We start from the raw sequence: 9,241 nt of genomic DNA on the forward strand, positions 1-9,241 counted from the left end.
GGAAGGAAGAGGGAGGGAGGGAGGGAGGGAAAGGAGGAAGGGAAAGGAGGAAGGGAGGAGGGGAGGAAGGGGAAAGGAGGAAGGGAGGAGGGAGGAGAGGAAAGAAGGAGGGAGGGAGGAGGGGAAGGAATGTAATTTTATCATTATTTTTTCAAACAAATAAACAACAACAAAAAAAGGGCCAGTGAGATGGCTCAGTAGGTAAAAGTGCTCCCACATAAACCTGATGACCTGAATTAAAATCCCAGGTCCCACAGTGGAAGAGAACCAACTCCCAAAAGTTGTCCTCTGACCTCGTGAGCAGGCCCTGGAGCATACCCACATATTACAAACACACAATAATCATAATAAATAAAAAATCTTTAAACTGGGTCTAGGGAGATGGCTCAGCAGGTAATGACACTTGCCCAATCCCTGTAAGACATGTGCAGGTAGAAGGGGAGAGGACCGCCACAGGTCTCTGACCTCTGCATGTACCCCTAGACACAATAAAAGTTTTTTAAATGTTTTATTTATTTTATGTGTATGTGTGTATTGCCTGCATGTAGGTAAGTGCACCCATGTCGTGCAATGTGCACGGAGGACAGAAGAGACTGTTGGCTCTCCTGGAACTGGAGTTATGGACAGTTGTTAGCTGCCATGTGGGTGCTGGGATATGAACCCGGGTCTTCTGCAAGAACAACCAGTGTTCTTAACCGCTAAGCCATCTCTCCAGCCCCACAATAAAAGTTTTTAAACCAAAATATTACTAGCATAATCCTTATTTAACTTAATATAAATTACAAAAATCCGATTATTATGCTTTGTAACGTATATGCTACAATTGAGTGTGACAGTTTGAAGAACCAAAAACAGACCAAGTTCAGAAACAAAAGGAGCCATATAAATGGGCATATCATACTACATTTAAACACCACCTTCAATCATATCAGATGTGGCACATAAGAAGGCATAACTTACATGGCTCAAGACTGAAAGGGAAAGAAGAAAAGGTAAATCTCTAATACTTGACATATCTAAAGGCAGAGGCAGGCGGATCTCTGTGAGATCGAGGCCAGCCTAGTCTACATAGTGAGTTCCAGGCCAACTGGGGCTGCAGGGAGACCCTGTCTCAAATAAACACCACAAAAAAAGGTAGCCCTCAGTGGCCTCATCTCCATCTCACTACCAGAAACTTAAGGAACATCAAAACAGGTAACTTCTAATACCAATAGGTTGTAGATGTCAATATACATTTTGGATTGCTGCATTGTGTGAGGAATCCTTGAGCTAAAGCCAGTTCTTAAAGAGGAAGACTCTAACTTGTTTGTTTGGAGATAGGGTCTAATGTAGCCCACGAGGACCTCTAACCTGCAGAAAGCAAGGACGAGTTAGGAGTCCTGACCCTCCAATCCCAGGCCTCTATGCCTCAAGATATATTTCGTTTTAAAATTTAAAAGCACCTTTATTCTTTTACACAACTGATGTATTTAGAGTAGAAATTATGATTTCTCAAAAATACATCTGCACAGTTGGGTTTTTTTTTTGTTTTTTTGGGGGGGGGACCTTTTTGAGACAGGGTCTCAATGTAGCCTCAGCTGGCCTATAACTCACTATGTGGACCAGACTGGTCTTCAACTCACAGAGATCCACCTGCCTCTGCCTCCCTAGTGCTGGGATTAAAGGCGTGCACCACCAAGCCCATCTGCCCTTTTAAAATAACATAAAATAGCATTGAGAAGAATACAAAGAGAAACTCTCATATCCTGCCTTGGGATCTTCCTTTCAGAACAGCTTTAAAGATTTCAGAACAGCTTTAAAGCTAACAGCAATATCTGCCCAAATTTTAAAAGTACATAGAGCCCAGTGTAAGAGTACACACTTTAATCTCAGCACAAGAAGCAGAGGAAGGTGCAGCTCTGTAAGCTTGAGGCCAGCCTGGTCTACATAGCAAGCTCCAGGCCAGTCAGGGCTATACATTACACTCCTGTCTCAAAACCAAAAAAAAAAAAGAGGAAAAAGGCACACAGAAATTTATACTAAGAGGCAATCATCCAAAGATATGAACTGATATATAAATGAATGATTATGTAATATTTTAGCAACTAAAAGTTAAAGTCACTGTAAATTTTATTCATGTTCATGAATAAAAGATTAACCAAGTCTATCACTGTATCCACACAGTAGAGACTATTTTAAATGAGACAGAAAGAAATCAATGATGCAGTAGATGGAAAAGCAAGCATCAGGACCATCAGGAAATAAGGTTATATCCTAAACTCTTCTCACAAAAATGTATAAAAGTACCTGAATCAGAAATTTTAAACAAAGCATCTTTCCATTTGCCAATTGTTAAGTGCAAAATTGATTTTTGTAACAAAAGTACTCTGATGTAAAGCAATTCTTGTATATACAAAGGCTTTTCTTTTTCCTTTCAGATTGCTAGGAATCAAACATTGGGCTTTCCACACACTATGTCAGCCCTCTACTGCTTGAGATACACCCTACCCAAATATTTACTATCCTTAGAACAAAACAAGGCAGGATTTTTTTATCTTTTAAAAAATATTTTATTTATTATTTTTTATTTTATTTTATGTGTACATATGCATTGCCTGCATGAAGGTAAGTGTACCCGTGTTGTGCAATGCCCACAGAGGACAGAAGAGGCTGTCGGATCCCCTGGAACGGAGTTACGGACAGTTGTTAGCTGCCATGTGGGTGCTGGGATTCGAACCTGGGTCTTCTGTAAGAACAGCCAGTGTTCTCAACTGCTAAGCCATCTCTCCAGCCCCAAGGCAGGATTTTTAAAGAAAAAAAAATGTCATTTTCTAGTGATAGATAAAACTCAGTCTCTTATTTTTTTTAATCTTCATATCCTATGGATTTTAATAACATTTTTCACTAATACTTCCTTATCAGAATATTTCTCAAACACTTTCAGTAATATTATCAGCCTTAATGATTTTGTACTATTTTATACCATACGCTTCCCCCTTTAAATCAAAACAAAATTTTAAATGTTCAAAAGCTAAAGTAAAAAATAATTACCTTATTACACATTTTTAATATTTAAATTCTTACTTGTAAAAATAATTTTATTTTCTTGGAATACATTTTGAAAGGACTGAAAAGCAAGGCATTTTTACTTTACCTAGTTGTTGATGCTGACATCTGTCATCGAGATTTCCACACAACCTATTCCGGCCTGGGTGATCTACTGTCCTCTCAGAAAGTGAACTCAAACGTCGTAGCTTAAGCAGTATTGGGGAACTTCCTTGAATCTTATCTCTAGTATCCAAAACCATGTCTCCCGAAAGACCAGGAGGAACGACTCTCTTTAAAAATTCCATCTTCCAGGTCCTTCTACATTACTAGACCCAGAAACACACAAAGAGGTGCCTGGACCAACTTCCTTGATGAGCAGTTAAGGTATACTATCTGTGGCAAAGAGCAGAGTCGTCATGTGAGATTAGGCGGTGCTAGAGCCCAGCAGGTCAACCACCAGCTGTTTGGAAGCTGATTTGTTTAGGTCGTTACTGTTTGTGCTGATAACAAGTCAAACCGTTCCAGTCCGGGGAGTTCATATATACCTACACGACTGTGATGGGTGTTAACTGCAATACTGAGGCCATAAAATGCTTAGCATTGATCGAGTTTAACATTTAGACTTTGAAAACCTTTACTGTTCTAGGGTAAAGATAAATTTACTTTGTTCTGTGGTCTATCTTTCTTTCAAATAAACTACAGCGCTTAAGTGTGAAACACTAACTTGTACTCAAAAGATAACTGTCATTTTGAAAATTCACTAATAATCCCAGGAACAAATTACACAGAACACAAAGAGGAGTCAACAAAGTATAATACTTTTAAGCACACATATACACACACACAAATCCTTCCCTCTTTTGATTTGTCACATTTAACAGTAGTGGATACCCTACAAAGTTATCAAAAGTGATAAAATAGATGGATCTGAAACATAAATATCAAAATTCAACAAATGTGGTCAATCAGCATTATATAATTTGTTTTCAAAATAACTTTACATTCTATTCAATACCATAAAACAGCAAAGGAACAGATCCTAATATTACCTAAATGTCTAACAAAAGAACCCAGAGAAAGGATGCCTGCCGCATGGTGGGGGTCTAGGTGAGCAAGGTCAGTAATAAACAAAAGGAGCACAAGGCCGAAACACCCTAAGTAGTCTTATCTGTAACTTCAAAGGTCACACATTTTAATAACTTAAAACCAAATTCACTTTCTTCTAATACTCAAACATGAAAAAACTATGTAAACATAACATTTCTAATGAAGTAATCTTATTTGTAGCTTTAAGGTCACACATTTTAATAACTTAAAAAATCAAACTCGCTTTCTTCTAACACTCAGACATGAAAAACTGTATATATAACATTTCTAATAATGAAGCAAAATTGTCCCTATACAGATCAGGAAAAAATGGTCATAGAAAAGCAAGTAAACATCTGGTTCTGCATCACTTAGTGTCCATCCTTATTCTCCCACCATATAACTTATGAAGTCAACTATTCTTTATTTCAATCATTGAAAAGATATGATGGGGGGGAGGGAGTGATGAGATGGCACATTGGTTAAAAGCACTCCCTATTCCTCTACAGGACCCAATGTAGGTTCCCAGTACCCACATCAGAAGGTTTGCAACCACCTGTAACACACACATACACACAACACTAAAGTAAAAGAAAGAAAATGTACTATTTGAGAGTCCTTTACAGTAAAGCCTTAAGTTAGTATTAAGTCTCCAAGAATATTTAAAAGGTTAAGGCAAATTCTGACTAGGAGGCTGGAGTACAGCTCGGTTGGTAGAGTGCTTGCCTGGTATGGATGAAATCCTGAGTTCCATCCCCAGCACCCATAAACTAGGCATGGTGGCAAATCTCTAAATCTTAGTACTCAGGTGAAGGATCAGAAATTCAAAGTCATCCTCAGGTATGTAGTAAATTTGAGGCCAACCTGAGATACATGAGACTGGGTCTCCAAGGTAGAGGTGGGGTCGGGTGGGGTGGGGGTGAGGGGATATGATTCTGTCTAAGTTTAAAAAAAACAGAGAAGGAAAAGACTTAAGCTTCTTTCCCTAAGGCAGTATTGCATCAAATAGAAAAACCACCAGCTTTTAAAAAAATGAAGCGTATTTTCTTCTCACTGGTTCCTCTGAGCCCCAAAGGAACAAAATTAATATCCAATCAACCAAATCGCCACAAATTAAAAAAAAAAAAATCAGAACCACGGCTGTATGATCACTGCCCTCAAAGTTCGCCCTGCCTGGAGGAAGCACTCTTCATGAATGTGATCTCAGGGACTTTACAAGGCAGCTGTCTGCCCTGGGCCCCTTGGCAGGTTCTTATCTAAGGAACCGGGCAACATAGTGGCATGAAAACACGTGCTAATTACAGACAGGAAGTTGCTTTCACTGTTTATTCATGATACACAGGACAGCCTGCTGCGCTATTTAACCCTAAACTGTATTTTCACAATGCAGAAAGGAAAGGGCTGAGGCACTGAAGGGTGAAGACCCTGAGTTGGAGGAGAGACTTTTTCCAGACTTCCTGCAACCCCCAAGTATTTGCTGAACATTTTTTTTGAGACCGGGTCTCCCTGTAGTCACAGCTGACCTGGAACTCATTATGTAGACCAGACTGGCCTTGAACTCAGAGATCACCTGCCTCTGCTTCCCTAGTGCTGGGATTAAAGGCATGTGCAACCTGGACAGGCGCTGAACAACTTATTAATATTTTTTAATATTTTATTTATTATTTTTATTATAACTTCATGAGTGCAATGCATTGCCTGCATGCATGTAAGCGCACCCATGTCATACAATGCCCGTGGAAGTCAGAAGAGGGTGTCAGATTCCCCTGGAACAAGAGTTATGAATGGTTGTTAGCTGCCACATTCATGCTGGGAATCAAACCCAGATCCTCTGCAAGAGCAGCTAGTGCTCTTAGCTGCTGAGCCATCTCTTCAGCCTGAAAATATTATTTTTATTTTATGTATATGTGTATATTGCCTGCATGTAGGTAAGTGCGCCTGTATTGTGGAATGCCCACGGAGGTCAGAAGAGGCCGTTGGATCCCCTGGGACTGGAGTTACGGACAATTGCTCGCTGCCATGTGGGTGCTGGAATTCGAACCCAGGTCTTCTGCAAGAATAGCCAGTGTTTTTTAACCACTGAGCCATCTCTCCAGCCCCTGGGGTTACTGCATTCTAATTGTAAGGATACAAAGTATACATATCACTTAAGGTTGAGTGTGATACATACTGTTAGGTGAACAAAAGCAGGCTCTGAAATCCCTGAAAGAGAATGGTTGGTAAGGTGTCACAGGTACAAGCTATGATCAGGACAGTTTCATGGAAAAGACAGAACAACATTGCACATTGCTGGCAGTGGGAAGGCAGGAGGAAAGACCTAGATGTGGAAAGTACAGGATTTATTTGGGTCAAGGTGAGTCAACCCAGATTATTTGAGAAGACCTGCAAACTGGTCTGGGTAAATCTTGGGCCTTTTGCACCCAGTAGGTCTGTGTAGTATAGGGTACTGAATGCCAACTTCTTAATATTTGTACAGGGTACAAAGGCACCGAGATTTGCCACCATCTCCAAGAAGCCCACTATGTAAGAAGGGGAACCAATGTTCACAGCCACAATTCCTCCTGCAGGGTAGCCCAAAGCCTTCAGCTCTGCCCAATCAACTTCCTAGCCCACCCCTGGCTTTACAGGTGCTGATCCCTAATATGCACCCTAGGAACTGTGCCATCAACTGTACAGGGTACAAAGGCACCGAGATTTGCCACCATCTCCAAGAAGCCCACTATGTAAGAAGGGGAACCAATGTTCACAGCCACAATTCCTCCTGCAGGGTAGCCCAAAGCCTTCAGCTCTGCCCAATCAACTTCCTAGCCCACCCCTGGCTTTACAGGTGCTGATCCCTAATATGCACCCTAGGAACTGTGCCATCAACTTGCTAAGAACCCACCCTGAGACACACAGCAGGGGAAAGCATAATATTCCAGTGGCAAAACTGTATCTATTTCTGTCTGAGAAGAAAAGGCCATTAAAATTGTTTACTTGTTAGTATTTCTAAACACTTGGGGTAATTATCGTATCTTTATAAACATGCTATTGTTCACATTTTAGTATCTTCTGATGGCCTACATATCCAAGGTTTGGTCTCTAACTTATTATTAATAGGTAATACTATTACCTGAAGGGGATTGTGGGATCTCAGGCCCCCTTTCCCCTCTCTTTTGCTTCCTGACCACAGGCCTCAAACAATGAGCCAGTTTAGTCACAGATCAGCTTCCAAAACTATGAGCCAAAATAAACCATTTCCCCTAGTAAATTTATTATCTCAGGTATTTCAATACAGTGATGGAAACAACAAACCCAGAAACTGGAATCAAAGCTGGAAGCTAAAATACAGCACGTAGAAATGTTTTTAGATCTTAGTCTTTATAACCATTAGAGTATTTACTATGTTCCTTACCACTTGACTCCAGACTAATTTCTTGGTGGTGACATGGAGCTTCTAATCCTGTGTCACTCTCAAGCAGTTTGGAGAATTAAGCATTTAGAGTTAATCACCCAGATTCAAATAAATGGCTTCGTCTCTGAAGAAAAACAAAATACATTTGCCCATCAGAGATGTTTATGAGAACAGTTTTGTGTTAACTCATATAAACCTTTATTTCTGATTACAAATCACTTACCAAGAGCTGCTATTATTCTCCAATCATGGTATATGACTTTTCTTTGAAAAATTTCCAACCAGTGTAAAATAGAGAATGGTATCATGAAGCACCCCCCCCCCATTATTCTAAGCTGCAACAATTAATTGATGGCATACCATGTCTCATTTAGAGCTTCATACCCCACCACCCTGGGTTATTCTGAATCAAAATTGCAGACATCTGAGCATTTCATCTGCAGATAATTCAGCATGCACCTCTCAAAAACAGAGACTTTCCCAACACAAGTCAATCCACTAGAACACCTACAATATATTAATAATAATGTTAATAATTTCACTATACCATCAATTACCAATCATTGCTTAAATATCCAAGTTCTTTTAAACCATCTGTTTTAATTCTTGAACAGAATCCAGATAATCGTAATTGTATCCCTTATATCTGTTTTAATCTATACATGTCCTCTGCCATTCTTTGTCATAGGTGATACTTTTATAAACCAATGACTGACACCAATATTTTATTCAGTAACATGTTTACTATATTAATAAAACATGCAATTGCAAAATAGTTCATGTATCCGTGAGGCATAACATTTATACTACCTTCAGATAATCTGGGATGTGCATTCTTTATTTTATTTTATTTTTTTTTTTTGGTCTTTTTGAGACAGGGTCTCCCTGTAGCCCCAGCTGGCCTGGAATTCCCTATGTAGACTAGGCTGGCCTTGAACTCACAGAAATCTGCCTGCCTCTGCCTCCCCGAGTGCTGGGATTAAAGGCATACACCACCATACCTGGCAAACTTTTTTTTTTTTTTTAATGTGTACGTGTATATTGCCTGCATGTATGTAAGTGCACCCATGTATTGCAATGCCTGAGGAGGACAGAAGGAGGCATTGGATCCCCTGGAACTGGAGTTACAGATGGTTGTTGGCTGCCATGTAGGTGCTGGGATTCAAACCCAGGTCTTTTGCAAGATCAGTCAGTGCTCTCAACCACTGAGTTATCTCTCCAACCCCAGGATATGTATTTTTTAAAATCTAATGATAACTGATGAGATTGTGGACTATGAACTATGTATATATCTCCAACTCTTCTGAAGTCGCTAAAAATGAAACCAGGAACTGCAGGAGTTGTCCTGTACTGTTTCTAAGGACTCCCAGGAGATGTGCACATTCCAGGGTTATTAACACTGAAGGTCTGAAGGTCTTGGTTATTTTTCAACAGCTCCATAGGCCCATTATTTAATGTTTTTGGAACTCAAATCAGCCTCATTTTAAATCATAACTAATTTATTTTTTTTCTTCTTAATAAAATTAATAACCAACCCAACAGAAAGGGCTAACCTGGAATACTACCTTTGATAGTTAAAACTCTCCATTTGAAATTTTGTTAATCAAATTATAAAAATAAATCATTCCATTTGCTTAGAAGCATAGTCAACAAAATCATAGCAAAGCCCAAACCTTCAAGGCCCCATTTAAAAAAAAAAAAAATCCATCACACTTCATAATCCATATCAGTTAG

At 39.5% G+C, this 9,241-nt stretch overlaps 1 protein-coding gene across 4 annotated transcripts in view; it reads right to left on the reverse strand.

Moving 5' to 3' along the window:
* Nucleotides 1-9,241, reverse strand: part of Fryl (FRY like transcription coactivator) — a 269,494-nt gene that overhangs the window by 171,078 nt on the left and 89,175 nt on the right. For all 4 annotated transcript variants that reach the window (XM_029565713.1, XM_029565714.1, XM_029565711.1 and 1 more), the window contains exon 3: nucleotides 7,508-7,631. The gene's annotated coding sequence lies outside the window, so the exon portion shown is untranslated. The remainder of the gene's footprint in view (nucleotides 1-7,507; nucleotides 7,632-9,241) is intronic.

This window comes from Nannospalax galili, unplaced genomic scaffold (assembly GCF_000622305.1).
Source record: "Nannospalax galili isolate Female #2095 unplaced genomic scaffold, S.galili_v1.0 scaffold318, whole genome shotgun sequence".
Lineage (NCBI taxonomy): Eukaryota > Metazoa > Chordata > Mammalia > Rodentia > Spalacidae > Nannospalax > Nannospalax galili.